Source organism: Halictus rubicundus, unplaced genomic scaffold (genome assembly GCF_050948215.1).
Source record: "Halictus rubicundus isolate RS-2024b unplaced genomic scaffold, iyHalRubi1_principal scaffold0520, whole genome shotgun sequence".
Taxonomy (NCBI): domain Eukaryota; kingdom Metazoa; phylum Arthropoda; class Insecta; order Hymenoptera; family Halictidae; genus Halictus; species Halictus rubicundus.
Window position 1 is genome coordinate 87,975 of NW_027489061.1, and position 21,888 is coordinate 109,862.

The window sequence follows — 21,888 nt, forward strand, 5'->3', positions numbered from 1 at the left end:
CAGGTCGACCGACCAAAGAACGACCAGCGTTTTTGTGGAGCAGGTCGTCCGCGGATGGCCGAAAAACATCAACACGGCGACAGGTGAATGCCCGAGCGAGCGCGTGCGAATGAATGTGAGAGAGTAAGGAAGGTGCGACGACCGCGAGCGATGTAGGTGATCCGATTCGGGTGTATGTATTAAGGACCATCGGCCTATATATGCGAGGTAGGTCGCGGTCGCGGAAGTAGAGAGTCAGAGTTTGACAGCGAAAGAGGGAGAGAGAGAGAGAGAGAGAGAGAGAGAGATTTCGGCAGAGGACCGATCTTGTGGAGCAAGTGTAGCCGACTCAACGTTTAAGTTACTAAACGTATCACATACACCGATATATATTGATTTCGACCAGCCTGACACCAAATCCCTACATAAATTATATAATGATTATTCTGTAAATTAATTTTAAAAAAATAAATACCTTTTATTGAACAAGTGCGGTCTTTTCTACCTTATATGATATTGTCCTTTCGAACGTTCCTTGATACTGAAATTCTGTCTGATCCGTAATTAGAATTGCGAGGTGATATATTTTACTACTTTCAGATGTGAAATTGCTAATATAAAGATACAGTGACAAAACATCGATCCGACATATGGTATGACCCCATACGACACTCTGCCGCGAACATTTCACTCAGCACAAAATCGCCGATAGGGACATCAGAAAGCAATCGATCCGACACAGTGACAAAACATAATAAAAGTAAAAAAAAAATGCGTTAGTCGACAGGATTTGAACACTGGTCGTCCGGCTGAAAACTTGGCACGCTGGCAAACCAAATCTTGTTGTACCGTAGAAAAAATACGGCATTACACAGGAAATAATGAAACTCGAAAACTATTCAGTATCTGCCGCTATAATGATATATATTCGTGAACAGGACAATGAGATCTATAAGTGTGCAAAGTTTCAACAGAATCGGTGACTCGAAGGTCGTGGCGTCTTGCGAAACGTGCAAGGGTCAGAAACTTTTTCAAACTGCCGCTTCAATATTGCAATGAGCAGTTTATAAGTGGTCAATTGTCCTTCCTGAAGGTTCAATCTAGGTCTGTTCAGAGGCCAAAATGCGAATTTCTGCCTCATCGTCGAGTAATTTGCAATATTCGGCAGCATACATATTGTACATATGTAAACCTCTACTATCGATTTGCATTATCGACCGTATTCTATCGCAACGTACAGTGTTTGAATGGTGCCTTTTTTCTAGACATTTTACGTCTTAAATAAATAAGTAATCAATTAAAAAATGCATACCACCGTGTTTGCGCATGTTTTTGCTACGTCTGTGCAGAGCCTTTTTTTCGATACGAACACTAAATCTCTCGAAATTAAGAGAATCTCTCTGCGACAGCCATCTTGTGACGTCATACTTGCTTCAGAAAGCGAGTTTTCTGCCGAATATTACAAATTACTCCACGATGAGGTAAAAATTCGCAATTTGGGCTCTGGACAGACGTAGATTGGACTTTTAGGAAACACAACTGACCACTTTTAATCCTAAACCTAAAAGTCATAAAAAACCTATGGCACACCAAAATGACTAACATTCAAACGGAGAAAATATCCGTCTCCGATATAATGTTAACACGGATAAGCGGACAGCGAAACTCGAGAACCGTCGTCGCCGAGGAGTGGATCACACATGTCGGCTATATCTCGGTGTGAGATCAGAAGACCGCTACTAATCCAATTACAAAACTTCTTTATTTTTCGTTATTTTTTAATGAAACTTTTACCAACATATTCGTGGCATTCTCTGATTAAGATGAAACCAAATATGATATAATTCCGAAACACTCGGCGAAATGTCAACGGATATGTACATAGTTGACGTACTGACGTTACTGTTGCCATAAACGCCCTTTCTCGCGAGTCCAGTGCGTATTTTCTCTTTGCGCGTGATCTGACGGCTCCCATTAAGGCAAATGTCTGAAAAAATCACAGACAGCGGAGGCTGTCCATCGAATAGACACTGTCCAAAGATCGGAAGCCAAGATGACAAACGGTGGAATGCACGCCCAAGTCACATTTGAGCGACGCAATTAGAGGAGAGTGAAAACCCCGAAGAAGTCGTCGAAATACGTGAAGAGGAAATCATCTCGGAAAACGAATAAGGGGGCACTCTGAAGGACGTCTGAGTGACTTCCCATCTCAGACGAGAGCCACCTCCCAGGATCGAAACAGGGAAGAATTTCACGTGACGATCGGCTCGATATTCGGAGATCCTCGTCGAGACCTCACAATAGAGGAATGTCACGAGCCAGGGGCCAACAACAGCTCCGAGGTCCACCTAAGAATCGAGGGCGTACCCGTTAAAGCTATTGTCGACACCAGAAGCACGGTAACGGCAATGTCAGAAAACTGGTCCAAAAACACCAAGGTCAGTTAGACAAATGCCCCATGTTACCAGTCACTGGTGCATTCGTGATACGAGCTACGGGCAATAAATCAGCCCGATTGAAAAAACAAATATGGGTAACCATCACCCACCCAAATATCACGCTTGAAGCCCCGGTGGTGATAGTTCCCGGCCTAGTCTGTGACTTCATCATCGGCGTCGAACGTTGCGACGATCAAAGGCAACGATCGACTTTGCCCAAGACACATTGGTAATAACGATCAATAGAACGAGAGCCTCCATCAAAACGGGTCAAGAAAGTGCCGATGAGCAAGCATCGGTATAGGCCTGTTGGGGTCACGCGCATGCCCAGCCGAGCGCGGCGGAACGTGCACGAGCTTGCGCGGCGGGAAGAACAAGTTCGCATCTCGCGATGATGCTGTCTTGTGTTTGCGAATCGATCGTTTTACCTTTCGTGTTATATTATGCAGTATCATATTGTTACGATGGAAGCTGTCGATTGCGGCGATCGAGAGAAGTTGGCCGTCGTATCGATATTGTGGTATCCGGCCAACGGGGTTGTTGTTAAGAAGAAGACAGACGACAGAACCTCTCGAGTCGACGAAGCGAGAGCACGCACCTGTATCGCATCTTTTAACATTGTCCGTTGACAGCCAATAAATAGTTATTTACTTGTTGGTAGTGTTCGGTGTTGTTGTTTAGTTGAGGGATGTGTTCGCCGGCGAGGCGGAGCCGAAGCCTCCGCAACATTGGTGTCAGAAGTCAGACTGGGCATCTCCAGAAGGACTGCCCGAAGAGACAAACACAGAGGATGGGAAACGCAAAGAAGTCATAGTAGGAGGGGAGACTGTGACTTCACCTTCTTCTACCCCTGTCGTGCTGAAGACTTATTTGAAGAAAGATTGTACGGCCATCGAGGGATTCATCGATGGAAAAATGGCTACGATAATAATCGACACGGGATCGAGCGTAAATCTTTTGGGGACGGATAAGTTCAATCCCAGAAGTAAGCTTGGCGCGGCGGAAGGACTTCTGGAAATCAAAATTGTGTCCATTTCCGGGGAAAATTTACCGATTCAAGGCAGGTACAAATGTCCCATTAAAATCAATAGTTTCGAAACAGAGGAAGAATTTTTCCTGATCGAAATGGCGGAGGAGTGTATTTTGGGGAACGGATTCCTCCAGAAACACGCGTGTAGGCTCGATTATTGGGCGAGGAAACTACAAATAGCCGAGAAGGAAGAGGTCGGCTTTATCGGTCAATAGATACGTAATAAGGAGGATGCAGCTTTATTAGCGAAGATGGAAGAGGAGACTCCGGTAGCGGAAGAGGTACAGGAGGTTGCGGTTCCACCTGTACCGAAGCACTTAGAAGATCTTTTCCAGCGTTGCTGCTCGGCCTTATCTCCGCCACGGAAGACAGCATTTGCGAAAGTAACACATGAATTTCAGGATATATTCGCAGAAAATCCTGAACATGTTGGGAATTGTGATGTTGTCCAACATAGGATTGACACAGGAGATTGTGCACCAATCAAACAGGCACCGCGACGTCTCCCTTTTCACCGACGAGACGAAGTTAAAGAATTACTCGCGAAGATGGAAAGGCAGGGAGTAATTGAGGAGTCGAAAAGTCCATGGTCCTCTCCTATCGTTCTCGTGAAGAAAAAGGATGGCAGCACGAGATTTTGTGTGGACTATCGGCGGTTAAATGATGTCACGAAAAAAGATTCTTATCCGTTGCCGAGAATTGAAGAAACGCTAGATGCTCTAGCTGAATCGTCTTGGTTTTCAACCATAGATCTGCAAAGTGGATATTGGCAGATTATGGTTGACGAAAGGGACCGTGAAAAGACAGCATTCTGCGTGGGAGAAGGGCTTTGGCAATTCAGAGTGATGCCTTTCGGACTTTGTAATGCCCCTGCCACGTTTGAACGTCTTATGGACACGGTATTGAAAGGCCTTTGTGGGAAAATCTGCCTAGTATATCTAGACGACATAATTGTTTATGGAAGAAGTTTCGAAGAAAACATGGACAATTTGAGGACTGTCTTCGTACGCCTGCGCCAAGCCAAACTATTAGCGAATCCAAAAAATGCAATTTCTTCTGCAAAGAGGTGCGATACCTTGGACATATCGTTTCCGAACGCGGGATTAAAACGGATCCCGAAAAGATAATGGCAATCCAGAAATGGCCAATTCCGAGGAGTAAAACGGAATTAAGGAGTTTTCTCGGACTTTGCACTTATTATAGAAAATTCGTCAAAGATTTTTCTTCCATCGCTAGGCCACTACATCGCCTGACGGAAGATAAAATTACGTTTGTATGGTCGGAAGAATATCAAAAGGTATTCGAGTGGCTGAAGCAGCGTCTTTCCGAATCTCCGATATTAGCTTATCCTTTATTAGACGCAGATTTCATTTTGGATACAGATGCGTCGAATTTTGCCATTGGAGCAATCCTCTCGCAAGTTCAATGTGAAGAGGAGAAAGTTATTGCATACTTTTCAAAAATGCTGGGAAAAGCAGAAAGGAATTATTGCGTTACAAGACGGGAACTTTTGGCGATAATTAAGTCCATAGAACATTTTCACCCCTATCTTTATGGTCGAAAATTTCTGGTAAGGACTGATCATGCTGAGTTAAGGTGGCTATTGTCGTTCAAGAATCCGGAAGGACAAACGGCTCGCTGGAGAGAAAGGCTGCAACAGTATGATTTTGAAATTAGACATCGAGAAGGGAAGTTGCATGTCAATGCAGACAGTCTGTCAAGAAGACCATACGAAATTTCGCAATGTAAATATTGCCATCGCCTTGAGGAGAGGGAGTCACGTGAAGAAATGTGCGAAAAGGAAGAGCACGTGTTCAGGACGATCTGTGGAAACGCCAATTCGGAGGAATGGAGGAAAGCGCAAGAGACCGATGGAGAAATAAACTTCATTTTGCGGAGGATAATCGAACGAAATAAGCCAAACTGGCAGGAAGTTTCCGCATTTTCCCCCGTAACAAAATTTTACTGGAAAATTTGGGACTCTCTTGAAGCGAGAAAGGGTTTGCTTTTCCGGAGGTGGGAATCTACGGACGGGAAGGAAGCAGTTCCGTTACTAATCGTCCCTAGATGCAAAACCGAAGAGGTGTTACGCGAGTGTCACAACACCCCATGGGGAGGACACTTCGGAGTTCGCAAAACACTTGCTAAGATTCGACAAAGGTTTTTCTGGCCTGATCATCGTCGAGATGTTGAGGAATGGTGCCGTCGTTGCGACAGCTGCGTAGCGAAGAAGGGTTCTAGGGAGAGAGGAAAAGGCTCTTTAAAGATTTACAATGTTGGAGCACCTTTTGAAAGAATTGCACTTGACATTGTGGGCCCTTTGCCAAAATCTATGACCGGAAACAGATATGCCCTTGTTGTCGTAGATTATTTCTCGAAGTGGCCAGAAGTAATTCCGCTTCCGAATCAAAAAGCAACAACCATTGCGAAGACCCTTTTAACAGATGTAATAAGTCGCCATGGTGTGCCACTAGAACTGCATTCAGGTCAAGGTAGGAATTTCGAGTCGAGTGTCTTCAAACAGTTGATGAGGTTGCTTGGAATTAGAAAGACAAGGACGACACCCTTACATCCCCAATCGGACGGACTCGTCGAAAGGATGATTCGTACATTGTTACAGTATCTGACACAGTTTGTTTCCGAACATCAAAAAGACTGGGATGAATGGATACCGACGTTCCTTTTAGCATATCGGACTTCTCAACATGAGGTAACTCGAAATACTCCGGCAATGGTCCTCATGGGTCGAGAATTACGACTTCCTTTGAATCTCCTGAGAGGCAGTAACTACGCTTCTGGAAGGAAGGAGGAGGGAGCTTACATCGGAGAAATGAGGGCTAAAATCTTGGGAATCCATGATTTTGTACGCCAACGAATGAAGATTAGTGGTGACAAAATGAAGTCCTGGTACTATGTTCACGCAAATCCGGTTTCCTTCAATCCGGTTGACAAGGTCTGGCTATTTAATCCACGACGTACAAGAGGCCGGTGCCCAAAACTCCAATCTGACTGGGAAGGACCGTATATCGTCAAGAATCGATTGAACGAATTAATTTTTCGAATAGTTCGATCTCCTAAGGCAAAACCGAAGGTTGTTCACGTGAATCGGCTTGCACCTTACAGTGGTTTAGGATAGGAATCCGAATTCCTAGACACTTTTCGCCCACGAAGAGGACGCTGCATCGAAAGAAGGCGAGGGTGCGACTCCGTTCCGGCACCTCGATCACTTTCCATTTGTGGAAGAGACAGTCCTAGGAATTCGGGGGAGGAAGTGGTATCCTCGCGAGGATACGTCCTCAGGAGGGTACCCCCTTTCCCGACTGGTCCACAAAGAGTGGTGCACCAGTCACCATATTATCGCGGATAGATTTCGCGATGATTGGAGGTGCATCCTGGAGAGGACTCGGTGATCGCCCGGGGAGAGGGCAGCACCCGGGAAAACGTCAAGAAAGAAGCACTCAAGCCACAAGAGTCAAGGGGAAGGGCGAGAAGTCGACGGAATAACTACACTGAAGCATTAAGGGAAATACCTCGTGCCAGCGTCCTGCTCAGGGTTTTTAGGTGGTTTTCCCCTGAGACAGAGGACAAATGTCGGGACGTTTACTGTCTGATTAAGGCCACCGGGTTAAAGCAAATTTCTTTTCTTTCACCGACTTTTCAGACAGAGGTTAACATGTCAAGGAGCCGTCTTTCGATTACGAGGCATGAAGGTTGGGACGTTACCACAGACGAATGTAGCCGCGGTCGGGACGCCCGTTTTTCGAGAGGGGGAGCAGTGTTACGATGGAAGCTGTCGATTGCGGCGATCGAGAGAAGTTGGCCGTCGTATCGATATTGTGGTATCCGGCCAACGGGGTTGTTGTTAAGAAGAAGACAGACGACAGAACCTCTCGAGTCGACGAAGCGAGAGCACGCACCTGTATCGCATCTTTTAACATTGTCCGTTGACAGCCAACAAATAGTTATTTAGTTGTTGGTAGTGTTCGGTGTTGTTGTTTAGTTGAGGGATGTGTTCGCCGGCGAGGCGGAGCCGAAGCCTCCGCAACAATATCGTTATGAATAAATGTAGTTTACACTACGCGTACTAGAGTGTTTTCCCCGAATACCCCGGAACATCCCAACCTCAACAAGGCCTTTAACATTCGCGGTATAGGCCGCGAAACTCGGGTACACATCCTCGCCGCAGTGGCGCGAACGATGTCCGCGAAATTAATAAAAGCGATCCATGATCCAATTTTTCTGGGTCCCCGCTCTCATTTGATTGATACGTAAGCATACAACGTGATCGGCGTGTCATTGAGATCCTATACGTTCCTGCTAGGGTGAAAAGTTCCTACGAACTCCACACGAGCACTAAATCTCTCGATATTTACGATAATGTCGAGCCCACCTTGATACCCGGTTGCGTCACGCTCGCCCCACACGGACCCCGAGCGAAGGAGGTCCGTGCAGTCCCTAGAAAAACGAAAGCTCGCTCTTGATCGCCCTTCAGTCGCGCTCACATCTAGCAATTCCATTCCAAAGCGTTACTATATCAAGCGTCTTCTAGTTCCTACTATTTCCATATTGTATTCTATTTCTTATATCGTTAACCAGCATAAAGGTCGATGCACATCTCACCGGCCCGGCCGGCCGGCTCAAAATTACAACCCTGGTTTTGGTCCTAGCGTTTACTAACGGCAACCGTGTCAGACTTTGGAACCGAATTTCTTCTCTGGCCTCTCGACCCTTTCCAGATGGCCTTTCGAGAGCGCGTTGACAGTTCCCTGCTGTGCGTGGCACAAAAAAAAATGTTTTTAGGGGCTCCACAGCTCCTTAGGTAATCTATCCGTACCTCTCCTTTACAACACCATGGAAATAGGAAACGTTCCTGGCACTTAGTGAAACAGCATCGCACATCCTTATACAGGGTGGTCCACGCAATTGTTTCAAGTCATAACTCCGTTATTATTGCATTTACGAAAAAATGATAAAGGAGAAAGATAAATGGTTCGAAGAGCACTACATCTGTAGGCCTTTAAATTTTTTTAGATGCTGCAGTGCATGTGCAATTAACAATTGCATCATTTCTTTAAATAGAATAGATTCTTCCTTTCATTCTACGTAAAAAATGATTAGTGTACCATGGCAAAAAAATTATTAGATCTCGAGATATTTTCAAAAAATGTCTTTATTGAAGAAGATACTCAAACACTTCATAACTATGTTGTAAAGGTAAACACCCTTTCGACATTGTTATCATAACAGAAACCGATTTGCACGAGTGAGCATTTCATAATTCAGTAGCAAGTCACGTATCGTAACTCGAGTACGAAAACTAAGATTTTGAAAAAGTGTAGCTGTATTTCACCAAATACAAGAAAATGTATGACATTTTTTGAAAATATCTCGAGATCTAATAATTTTTCACATTCAACATGTGTTTTTGATTCAGAAGAAAAATTACCTGCCTATTTAAAATACGACAGATGTTCCCCTCAAACCCAACAAATGGTAGCTCGAACCTATAGCTCCGAAAGGGAGTACCGTATTATTAATTATTCTGGTAGCTTTTTCCTAATAAAGCTCAAATTCCTTAACAAAGTATTCCCCATCTATTACCACGAGAGACTCTGAAATGTTCTAGTTAACAGCTTTTGAAATAAATAATGACGAATTGTTTCACCACACAGATTGTCAGATGATATTCTTTCTTTTTCGTTAGCGTGGTAATAAATTGTTATTTCGTTTGTTACAACGTTCAAATTCCTTAACAAAATCTATTACCACGAGGAACACAGAAAACTTCTGGTTGATAGTTTTTTAAATAAATACAGCATGTTCATTCTGTCTTCGTACTGCCACGCTACGAGCCGGCCGACTAGCCTGCGAATATTCTCGTCGAGAATGCTAGCCGGCTAGCCGGCCGGCTCTAGCATTGGGCAGCGAACCCCTGGGGTTCTGGTAGCAGAGGACACGCTGTGCCTTTGTTCCGAGCCTCTCGAACCCTCTCTAATAGCTGTCCCGGACCCCAAAATGCTTATAAACGGGGAAAAAACGGCCGGTCGGCCGGCCGGTGAGATGTGCATCGACCTTTACGCGTATTAATTATATATATCTTTAGTTTACTTATATCTTTGTATTATCCTTTCACGTATTAAACAAGTATTATTATTAAACTCAGTGTTCATTATGCCTATTCCGGTTCTACGCGAAGTGAAGAGCATCGCGACATAATAATTAAAACATCATCAATAAGTTCCCTGATTGCGTGTCTGAGCCCACCAGGCTGTCTCGGCGCAAGAACGGAATTTCTCGCGAAATAAGACTGAATCTTTCCCTTAGCGTGTGTCTGAGCCCACCAGGCAGTCTCGGCACGATAACGGAAGATTCCCGAATGAATATACAGTGCATCGTAAATTCGTGATTGTTCTGAAGGCTCTTCATGCCGCGCCGCGCCGGACGCAAATATCAATTAAAGCGTTTAGCTCGCGAGTACGAAACGGACGTGAATTCGTATCGATTCAGCCCGTACGTCAGCGTACACTCAATTCTGCGTATCGTCCGCGAAACCGTGTTCCACGCGAGAATAATAATCGTTCCCGGACCATCACCGAACGAGCCGCAGCAGAGACGAGAGGAAGCTGAAACCCCTTCTTGGATGACAAAGCCTGCAGCTAAACGACCGTACGAGCTCGTCCCACTAACCCTTTCGCGGATAAACCACGACGTCTCCCGTATACCTGCCCGCGACCCGAGGAAGCAGCTCTACGCGAGGGTCAGCGCAGACGTCGACAAGGTCATAAAACCGACTCACGCAAGGGTCCGCGTTGAGGACAACAATAGGGCAGCGAAGCAGCGCGGGTAAGTGCCGAGTTTAGCAATCGTCGCGATTCCCGAGTCAGATTACGGACGAACGTGCCGATTGGACCGAAAGTTAGGAAAATAACGTCTAGATCCGCGGTAAGGTCTCGCGATAGTTTTTAAAACGCAAACGTGACCCGCGGGACGTAACAATTTGGTGGCAGCGGTGGGGTACGCCTGACATTCGCGATGGCTACCCCGGCAGATAATACGCGCTCTCGTTCATTGACCCAAGACGAACTCGCCGCTTTGCAGATCCAATTAGAAAACAAAGAAAGCCGCCTATGTAGAGAACCCGCCATGGCTGAAAAGAATCGCGCTCGTCTCGAAAACGAATACAAAGCAGTAGAGCAGGAAGTTGAACGCGCTCGCGAGGAAATACAGCGTCAGGCCGATGAAGAGCGCGAAGCAGCTCAGAAAGAAATTGCCGCTCTGCGTAACGAGCTCCTAGCTCTTAAACGTGAAGGAGACAACTTGCCAAGACTCCCGCGAGCCGATTCGAATCCGTTGCGACATTTCGGAAACAATCGTTCCCACGACCGACACCCTCAGGACAACGACGCCGCGTACGACAGTGAAAATGCAAACGTTTTGATCAAAGCCGCGATCGATGCCGTACCCAGTTACGACGGAAACAATTTACCGGTACTTCAATTTACGCGAGCATGCAACCGGGCCCGTGACTCGATTCCCTTGAACGCCGAAAGAACGTTGACCAAATTAATCATTAGCAAGCTTCGAGGCGCCGCGTACTCCGCTGTCGAGGATAAAGTTCTAAATTCAGTTTCCGACATTTGCAATCGGCTAAAGAATGTGTTCGGGTCGGATCACACGGTAGACCACTACCGTGGAGAAATGACCAACATAACGATGAAATCGAATGAGCACATCCTCATGTACATATTAGTAGAGTGAAGGATCTCCGCACCGCTATCATCGACTGCGACCGTGACGCAGACGTTGAAAACATTAATAACCTCACGCGTAGAAGCTTCATCCGGGGATTGACACCCGAACTCCGCACAGAAATACGACACATGCGGAATGACTTATTAGACGTGTTCGATGAGGCCATCGCGTTCTTCAAGGAATTCGAACTAGACAAAGCACGGTTCGGAAATAAACAAGTTCGGTTTACAGGACGCGATGTCCAAACAAGTAGCCAGGATGGGTACCTCCCACAGCGGTCACCCTCGCCTTATCGCCCAAGCGGTTACTCGAGCGGGCCGGTGATGAACCCAAACAACGACTCGCGCCGGCACGAGCCATCACGGGCTGATATCCGGAACGAATCAGGTTACGGTAATCGCGCCACCGCATACACCAACCGGCCGCGCGATGAACGGCCCACCGAGCCGCATCGGTATAATTCTTATCGTGACACCGCCGTAAACAATAATAGCTCGCGACCAAATCGAGACGCATATACTGTTAGGATAAGTTATATTAGTAAGCGCCATAGGGCCCCCCACCTTGTGACAGTCACATCACAGGCCCTCCACGAACACATGTACGCGGTAGTAATAAAGCAGTGATAATCATCCGCTATCTAATTAATCACAGACCCATCCCCGTATCCCGGACACGGACACGACATATACACCGCCACAGCGTCGCGACGATAACGGAGTAGCATCGCGCGCACCTGCGAAATTATGTAATTATTGTAAAACCCCAGGCCACGACATACACGAGTGCCGTAAGACGGAGTACAACAATAGAGTACGCGAACAATCGGGAAACGGGTCAGCCCTCCCGTCCGCATCGAACCCTCGACGGGAGGACAGCCAAGCAGGCCAACCGATTCGCGCGATCACGATCCGATCGGAGCAAAGCCAACCCGAAGAGTCGCGCGAATAACCATTCGTCCGGGCGACGACGTTTTAATTGTCAAGTTAGATATACCAGAATTGAAGGCTAAAGCAGACTTCCTTGTACACACCGGGGCCTGCACAAATATTATTAAGTTATCCTCATTAAAACCCGATATATTAGTCGATAGATCTAAGCGCGTAATTTTAGAAGGAATAGGCGAAGGGACAACTACCTCCCTCGGCGTATTCCTACCAACGGACTAGCCGGCTCACGCAAACCTTGCTATTTCTAATTCAAATTCGAATTCAATTTCCAATTCGAGCGAAAACGCTTATTCAAACCCAATTTCCAATTCTCATTCTAATTCTAAAATCAGCTCTCACAACTTCCGCGTAGAGGAGGTCAATGGCATAATCCTTGAGACGGAGGCCATCATCGAGGCCATTTGAGGCGGAGGATAAAGTTGTGACAGTAAGTATCCAAATATTTTTAAGATTCTTCAAATAAAATATAATACTATTTTAAAAACTTATAAAAAGTTTGTCGCATATTTTAAAATAAATACGAATATTTACTATTTACTATTTAAAATATTATTTTTTCCAGCTCTGGTACTAGCATGCTTGCGGAAGCCCTGCAGATCCCACCCGAGATACGGAGATACGGAGGAGCAGATGGTGAATTTCCGAATATGATCCTACTAAATTACTAAATATCTGTTATTTTTAGTCTGTATTTTAATAGTTTACTTTTTATATGTTACAGAAGGATATAATACGCGGCAGTTATTACATATACATATAGTTATATAAATATATACTTATTATTGTATTAAACAGGGTGGCCCACATAACTCTGAACAGCTCAATATCTCGAAAAAACTATGCCATCGATTTTAAAGTTCTTAGTCTTAAATTGCATGGAACTGAAGGGCCTTTCTGACTACATAAACGTGAAGTGGCCTCCCTTCCCCTTTAACGTGGGAGGGGAGGTACCTTTGTAATTTTAAATGGAACCCCCTATAAAATGTTACATATTTAGATTCTACCGGAAAAAATAAGTCAATTTTGTCTGAAACATTTTTTTGTCAGATACTTCCATGATGAGATATAACAGTTTGAAGTTTCGAGTTGTAGGTACTTGAAGTGCTCGGAAATAGCGTTATGGAATTATACGCGCTTGAGTCCTTTGCTTATTCGTGAAGAAACACAAACAATAATATTTACAATTCTCGCCGACGTGTGTCCCCCCAGGAGGGGGGTGGCGAGGGCTGGGAGGGCGCGGGGGTCTCCCCCGCGTCAACGTGTGCCACGGTGGTGGGGGCGGAGTGGGGTTGGCGCGGGGAGTTTCCCCGCGCCCTGTCATGCCCCTAGAACTGGGGGCGGCGAACTTGGGGACCCGGGGGGTGAGCTGACCCGGGCCCCCGGGGGGGAGCATAGCTCCCTCCGTGATAGGCCGACACCCCCCGTATAGATATATAGATATACATATATCCATATACAAAAATCAATAATGAATGTTAGCCGACGTGACGGGCACGTCGTTCATTTGTTTCTGCGTCAGATGCCTATAGAGATGTCCTAGGCGTTTTTGAACAGAGGCATCTCGGCGCAACGCGTTTGTTTTTTTATAACGATTCACTCTCAGTTCGAATCCGGCAGCACACGGGAGAACATGGATAAAATAAAGTATTTGCATTTTATTCACGAGTATACCTGCTTCCTAAAACCAACACCCCGGGTTAGTTTCCCGGTGTGGCGAGGTGTCGGTCCGTCGCTCCCCGATTGGGGAGGGGGATCCGTGGGGGGTTTGGGGAAAGGAAGGGTCGGGGCGTGCCGGATCGCGCCTCCGACGGCCCTTCCTTCCGGAGGCGGCGTTTTCTTGCCTCGGCCGGGGCTGGTTCCTTCGGGAACCGGCTCCGAGCGGGGCACGGAGACTCCGGGAGCCGTGGGTGGACCGAGCTGGGGCTCGGGAAGCCCAATCCGAAGGCTCCAGGGATGGGGACACCGGGTGGGTCCCTCCGCCCGGGGTCTTATAGTGTACGCAGTGGGGGAGGTTAACCCCTCCCCCGGGGTATGATGATAGCTGGGAGGTGTCCTGTTGAGTACTCGCGTGATCCAGGCACCTCCCGTGTAGCTTAGGTGGGCGTGAGGGTTTAGTGGGTAGTCTCCGGGGGTTCCGCCCTCCGGGGAGAGTCCCATATAACCCCGGCTTCCCCCAGGGAGTCGGGGTATGTATAAAGCATTTCCTCACGATAAAAAAAAAGGGTTAGGGTTAGGTTTAGGGTTAGGGTTAGGGAGAGTCGATCGGCTACCACCAGTGAGGCCGTGGGTTCGGTTCCCGCGGCGGCGGTGCCCTCGTTTTTCCCGAGATCCTACAATTGGGGGCTCAGCCGGGATTGGGGGAACACCGATCGCCGCACGATGGCGCTGTGAGAAAAACTGCGAATTTGACTTCTCCGAAGGTGGTGCCGTGTGCAACGAAGGTGTTGCCGTGTGCAACGGGCCATAATCAGGTGTGGTCCCTGTGACAACAGCGTGGTCGAGTGTACGAACGAAGGCGGAGAAATTGCATTACACTCGCCGAAATTTCTATAAAGTCATCGTCATTTTCATAGATATTTTTAAAATATTACAATTTCTGTTGCTTTATCGTATCTGGCCTTGTGCTTTGTTGACACTCTGATAGAAGGACCGCGCACTCAAGACCGCATTGTTTACTATTTACGTTTTTTTTTAATTATTTCTGCGTGGTGCAGAACACAAGTGCGAAGTTTCTATAAAGTCACTTAGTGTTTCTCTGGATTCTGAGCAGAGAACTACAGGAAATTGCAAACATTCTAAAAGTATTAGTTTTAGAACTCATAGAAATCCTGTTTTTTATAATTTGATTCGCGTGTAGTATAATGCCGAGAGGAAAAGTACTAACAATTGAAGAAAAAGCATCGATCGATGCTTATAAAAATATGGGCTGCTCTAATCGCGCAATTGCTAAGAAAATTAATCGGTCATATACTGTGATTAATAATTATATCAATTTACGCGAAAATGACGGAAAAAATCATTTTAAAGGTGGTAATAAAAAATTGTCAAAGAGACAACATTCATTATTAATGAGGTCTGCGGCTAAGGAAACGAAAAATGCAGCACAATTGCGAGCTGAATTGGAGCTCCCAGTAACAAGAAGACGTGTGCAACAACTTTTAAATTATTCTGGGCAATTTGTGTGGACAAAAATGCAACGTAAACCAGGCCTTAAAGAAACACATAAACAGGCCCGTCTTGATTTCGCACGGGCACACATGTCCTGGACGAAAGAGTGGGAGTCTGTCATTTTTTTCAGATGAGAAAAAATTTAATTTGGATGGGCCTGATGGCTGTAAATATTATTGGCATGATCTGAGAAATGAGAAAAGTGTGACAATGAGTCGTAACTTTGGCGGTGGTTCCCTAATGATATGGGCTGCGTTCAAAGCTGACAAAAGGACTCCAGTGTGTTTCATAAAACACAAAATGAATTCTGAAAATTATACGGATTTGTTAGACATGGTTCTAATACCCTTTACAGAAAATATTGAAGATGACAATTTTATTTATCAGCAAGATAATGCTGCAGTGCACGCGTCGAAGCACACAAAGCAGTGGCTTCTTGAAAGAAATATCAATGTTTTGCTATGGCCTGCTTGTTCTCCGGACATAAATCTTATTGAAAATGTTTGGGGTATCATTGCGCGACATGTTTATAAAAACTGCAAACAATACAACTCCATTAGCGAACTAAGGGATACGGTGACTGAAGCATGGGCGTCTGTTAAAACAGAAACGCTACAAAAGTTAGTTTCGTCAATGCCCAATCGCATTTTTAATGTAATTCAAAAAAATGGAGGTTACACTAAATATTAAAATAGATATAATAAAAAAACAATTGTTAATTTCAACTTTATCCGTATAAAACGAAACTGACATTATAGAAATTTCGCAGTCTGTTCTGTGTAAAATTATATTTTTGTTTTCTTTTATCAATAAATGTTATACTTATGTTTTTAAATCGGCGTGTATGCTTTCTTTATGTAATCCCGAAATGCTACCAAATACAAATTTTTCATTGGTAATGGTATAATTATAAGAATTCATTACAAAACACAGTGACTTTATAGAAATTTCGGCGAGTGTACACGTGTCTTGGAACTCTGGCAAACAGAATATGCGGCAGCCCATGGTACGTACCGCAATACTTGCGTTTGCACGCCGTTCGCAATGCTGCAAAACGCTCCCCTGGACACGATTATACCGTTACGCGATATAACGATCCGTCAAAACAATGAGCTCGGTTACAACACCGCAACGAACAATTGATTGAAACTTGTTCGATTTGTAATTGGAACGGTTAAAACTGCTATGCTTTCGAGAGGATGCGATCAACGTTGATTCCATCGTGAATTTTTATATAGTTTGATGTATTTTGATATCTCTGCTCCACCAGAGAGGTCCTCCAATTAATCCAGTTCTTGGCGAATATATAGATTGTATTCAATAGTTTATCTATTTAAATTCTTTAGATGTTTTAAGTGCTTGGAATAATTAAAAATTGAAAATGATCTCGATTTTCTAATATTCTGTGACACGCAGGTGGTTTGAGATCAGATAAATCAGGGCTGTTTAACTTCTTTTCCGCCGCGAGTCACACGACGCTCCCACCATTCCCCCTCTACAATCTCCTCGGAATGACAGCAAAATCAATTGAAAACAAAATTCTAAACAAATCCCGGGAAATCTTGTTGTCTCATTCTGCCGCGCTTCGCCTCGCTTGCTTTCTTCGTTGCGCCCAATCCCCTCCACCAACGTCCATCGCGTAGAGAAGCACACGAGCGAAACGGAGCGCGGCAGAATGAGACAGCTACGATTCTCCTTTCCCCTGTGACTGCCTAGCTTGTGGGACGACGTCGTACGCAGTGGGGGTTTCTTGTCGAAAAAGGAACATAGGAAATGGTGTTAAAAATGGAGTTTAATTAATATTGGCAACGGTAATTTTACGCATATCAAATTATCGTTTATTCGCCACGAACCTGATGATTGCAGGTAGAAAGGAGCTTCTACATTGTAATTCTAGGTATATGCAACGGTTCTGGAGAGCACACAAAATTAAGACTACAAAGCAAGAGGGGGTTTCTGCAGACGCGACAGCATTTAGAAGGAAATTGCGTTTAAATATTCATCGGGCACCCGTGCTATTGAATAAAATCTCGCTAATATATTTCGCCATCGTTGTTTCTACTTGCTGTGGACACTACCGATGCTGTCACTAATTTATTCCTCGTTGGACTCGCCATTTCTCAATTCATCTTAACCATACCGTAAGAGAAAACGATCGACGATGAAGAGACTCGCTCATTTTCCTATTAAAAACTAACGAAATATTCGGTATAATCTGAACTACTCATTTATACTCCATGGGAACGATTGCGTGGGGCCGCGGGCCGCGGTTTTGTAAGAAACACCGTGGCGACCTTGCTCCTATTTCCGATTTCCTTTACAGCAGGAAGGAGCCGTTCTGCTGGAGTCGAGCTCCATCAAGGACGACGTGATCTCTTGTGCTTTTTGGAGAGAGAAAACGACGGTCGTTCAGGCTCGGGAATACGATCTCGTCAACACACCGTACAATCTTCTGGTCGCTGCTGGCAAGACTCTCAAAAGTATGCAATTATCCCCTTTCAATATCCATCATCATTCACATTATCATTATTGTTCATCTCAATTGAAATTCTCAGGATTTATTAGCTCATTGGACACCTGAAGACTTTATTCAATTTTTATGCCATACATTCTCAGTATCCACTGAGTGGAGGCTCTATAAAATTGGGACCCTACAAAATTAGGATTTAATGCAATTGGGACCCTATGAAATCGGGACTATATGTAATGGGAGGACTTGCAATGAGGAGACTTGCAATGGGAGGATTTGCAATGAGGGTCGGTGCGGTAGGGGGGCCTTGTAATGGGGGCTATGCAATAGCGTGTTTTTGGTAGTCGAATCTTTCTTCGGGGAACAAAAATGTCTGATGCACGTGTGAATGTTTAGGTAACGGGGTTGGTTTCCATGACACGGCGTTCGACGCGACCGGCGGTGCAAAATGGTTATCGGACGTGGGTGGTTACGCAACGGCGAGCAACGTGTTGATTCGTGTGCACGGCGCGCTGATGCTGGCTTCTTGGATCGGCACGGCGTCGATCGGGATCCTGCTGGCCAGATACTACAGGCAGGCGTGGGTTGGCTCGCAGTTGTGCGGAAAGGACCATTGGTTCGCCGTAAGTATCCAATTTTTCCTCTGACCGGGATCAGACGGGTCCAGACGGTTCCGGCGACCGTGGATCTGGATAAGGGTCTATTCATATTTTCCGGAGACGAACGCTAGTTCCGATACTACCATGTTTTCTATATTCATACGCACCCGAACCGTAGCAAGGCCACTTGAGAGAAACATGAGATGCACGCGTCAACCGCTAAGAGCCGCACACGGCGGGTGTTTGTTACCTAACACCCGAACAGTTTACACCCCCCTCTACACCACCGGGAATGCCAATGCATCCGGTGAGAGGTGGGCACCCGGTGACAATACTTTGGGTATTCGATCTCCGTCGATGCTGTCCGGCCGTCGAGTGCCACGATAGCATCCGAACAGTATCGATTTTCGAAGTCGAGAAGAGAATATTGTTTGCAATGTTGCAACGTTAACCCTTTCGCTTCGGCAGTCCAGTCCGCCGAAGAACCGTCACCGAACGGAAGCATGCGCCAGAAATGTGCACAGTGCGCGTGATTTTTGTATATACGTTCTTCTAAGTCTTAAATAATTACTATACTTAATAAAACAATTATTGACTCAGAACGTAATTTTATTATTTTATTTCACGTTTGTAATGAGAAAATAAACAATGAACGCGAAGGTTATAATATTGTTACGAGTATCGATATGTTTCGATATCGAGACATTGCGCCGAATGGTCTTCGTTGCCGCGTCGTCTTAGTGACGACGATACAACGGAGACATGACAGAGTCGGTTGACGAACGTCACTGAGGGAAGTCGCAAAGCTAAGTACTCCTCCTCTATGCCCCCCGACTAGAGAGGACGGCAGCCGCATTGGCGCGGCTGCTGCCGAATGTCGGGGGGCCGGATGTGAAAGTACGCCGCCTCTATGTGGAGGTGGTGCGGTCTATAGCCCTGTATGGGGCCCCCGTATGGCACCGCTCGCTCGAGGCCAGCACGCCCAGCCGCAAACTCTTAGAAAGAGTGCGGCGGCGGCTGGCCTTGCGGGTCATACGGGGGTACCGCACCATCTCCACCGAGGCGGCGGGACTCCTCGCCGTGATTCCACCCTTCACTGTGGTGGCGGCGGAGCGGCCGAAGCTATACCACATCGCCCGCTCCTTCCGCCGCCCGCCGGGGGTGGAACTCACGCGCGAGGAGGAGGAGGAGCTCGAGGGCCAGAATCGCCAGGCCCGGACGGAAAGTTTATCGGAGTGGAGGGCGCTGTTAACGCCCTCCACACGTCCGATTGTCCGGGCCCTCCTGCCCATATTTCATATATGGTGCGGGAGGCGGGGAAGGTTGACCTTCCGCCTCACGCAGGTGCTCTCCGGCCATGGCTGTTTTGGAGAGTACCTGCACAGAATGGGGCGGGAGCCGACGGCGCAGTGCCACCACTGCGGCGAAGATGTAGACACGGCGCGGCATACCCTGGAGGAATGCCCGGCTTGGGCCGGGCCGCGCCGTGCCCTGAGAGCCGCAGTGGGCGGGTGGGACCTCGCGCTGTCGACCGTGGTCGACCACATGGTCGGCAGCGTGGGGTCGTGGGAGGCGGTGGCCTCCTTCTGCGAGGAAGTGATGAAGCAGAAGGAGGCCGCCGAGCGGGCCCGGGAACGGGACCCGGGCTCCGCGAGGAGAGTGTGGGCGCGGGGACGACCCCCGCGCCGACGTGTGCCCCCCAGGAGGGGGGCGGAGAGGGGTGGGATGGCGCGGGGTTCTCCCCCGCGCCAACGTGTGCCCCCGGTGGTGGGGGGTGGAGGGGGTCTGGCGCGGGGAGTCTCCCCGCGCCCTGTTATGCCCCCACAACTGGGGGCGGATAACTCGGGGGCCCGGGGTGTGAGCTGACCCGGGCCCCCGGGGGGGAGCATAGCTCCCCCCGTGATAGGCCGACACCCCCCGGGTTAGTTTCCCGGTGTAGGGGGGTGTCGGTCCGTCCCTCCCCGATTGGGGAGGGGGATCCGTGGGGGGTATTGGGTGAGGAAGGGTCGGGGCGTGCCGGATCACGCCTCCGACGGCCCTTCCTTCCGGTGGCGGCGTCTTCCTGCCTCGGCCGGGGCTGGTTCCTTCGGGATACCGGCCCCGAGCGGGGCATGAAGACTCCGGGAGCTGTGGGTGGACCGAGCTGGGGCTCGGGAAGCTCAATCCGAAGGCTCCAGGGATGGGGACACCGGGCGGGTCCCTCCGCCCGGGGTCTTATAGCGTAGGCAGTGGGGGAGGTTAACCCCTCCCCCGGGGTATGATGATAGCTGGGGGGTGTCCTGTTGAGTACTCGCGTGATCCAGGCACCTCCCGTGTAGCTTAGGTGGGCGTGAGGTTTTAGTGGGTAGTCTCCGGGGGCTCCGCCCCCCGGAGAGAATCCCACATAACCCCGGCTTCCCCCAGGGAGTCGGGGTATGTATAAAACATTTCCTCACGATAAAAAAAAAAAAAAAAGGGTTAGGGTTAGGGAACGTCACGAATCCAACCGCCACGGCGTCCAAACGGTACGAGTTCAATCGGCACGGCGTCCAAACGGCACGAGTCGAATCGGCACGGAGTCCAAAAGGAACCCGTCCAATCGGGACGTGTCCAATCGGTCGGAGTCCAACGGGGCATCACCCCAACATACATATGGGTAAGCGTACAAAAGTAAATTGGACCCGAAATAATACAAGCAAAATCGACTCTTCGTCTTGAAGGTACGTAAATTATTGTAACTGTGAAGTTTCCCAGTTAACCAAATGCTGTTTCGAACAAAGGGCCTAACCCAGTGATGAGCAACTCGAGGACTGCAGTGGGTCAAAAGTGGAAATTTAATACTACGCGCGGGCCGCAACGAAGACAACATTAAATACTTTGTTGCGTCGCCAGTTCCAATTTAGGTCTGTGTTTACGCTACGGTCTCTTAATGTCTCTTTATTGAATTTATTGTTTTAAGACCCTGGTTCACGCTTAAGCATTGTACCACTTCTTAACCACCGAACTTTAGTGATTAACAGAATATCGCCATCTTCGCTTTCCATATCTTTCAAAAATTCTTTAAACTTACCATGGTTTAGTCCTCGAGATCTAATAAAATTTACAATTTTAATAATAAGTGGAACTAAATTCGACATTTTTAAAACTTTAGCACCCAAATTTTCTTGGTGTAAAATACAATGCGAAATAAATATTTCACGGCCTGTTAAATTTTTAATATCTTTCGATAATAATCCCGACAAACCAACATTCATACTCGACATGGCTCGAGCTCCCTCTGTACTTATTCCAACAATCTTTTCCATTGGGATATTTAATACATTCAGAACAGTGAAGAGGATTAGGACGGGAGGTTTAGATGATGAGGACGAAACATTACTTCCAAGCTCGAAATATGATGCTACATCTAATGTGGCACTAATATCGACAAATACAAGTCGTGAACATGAAATTGATCAAGAAACGTTTATTAATGTCGAAGAAGTTATCATTGATGCGTCATATATAATTGATAAAACATTAG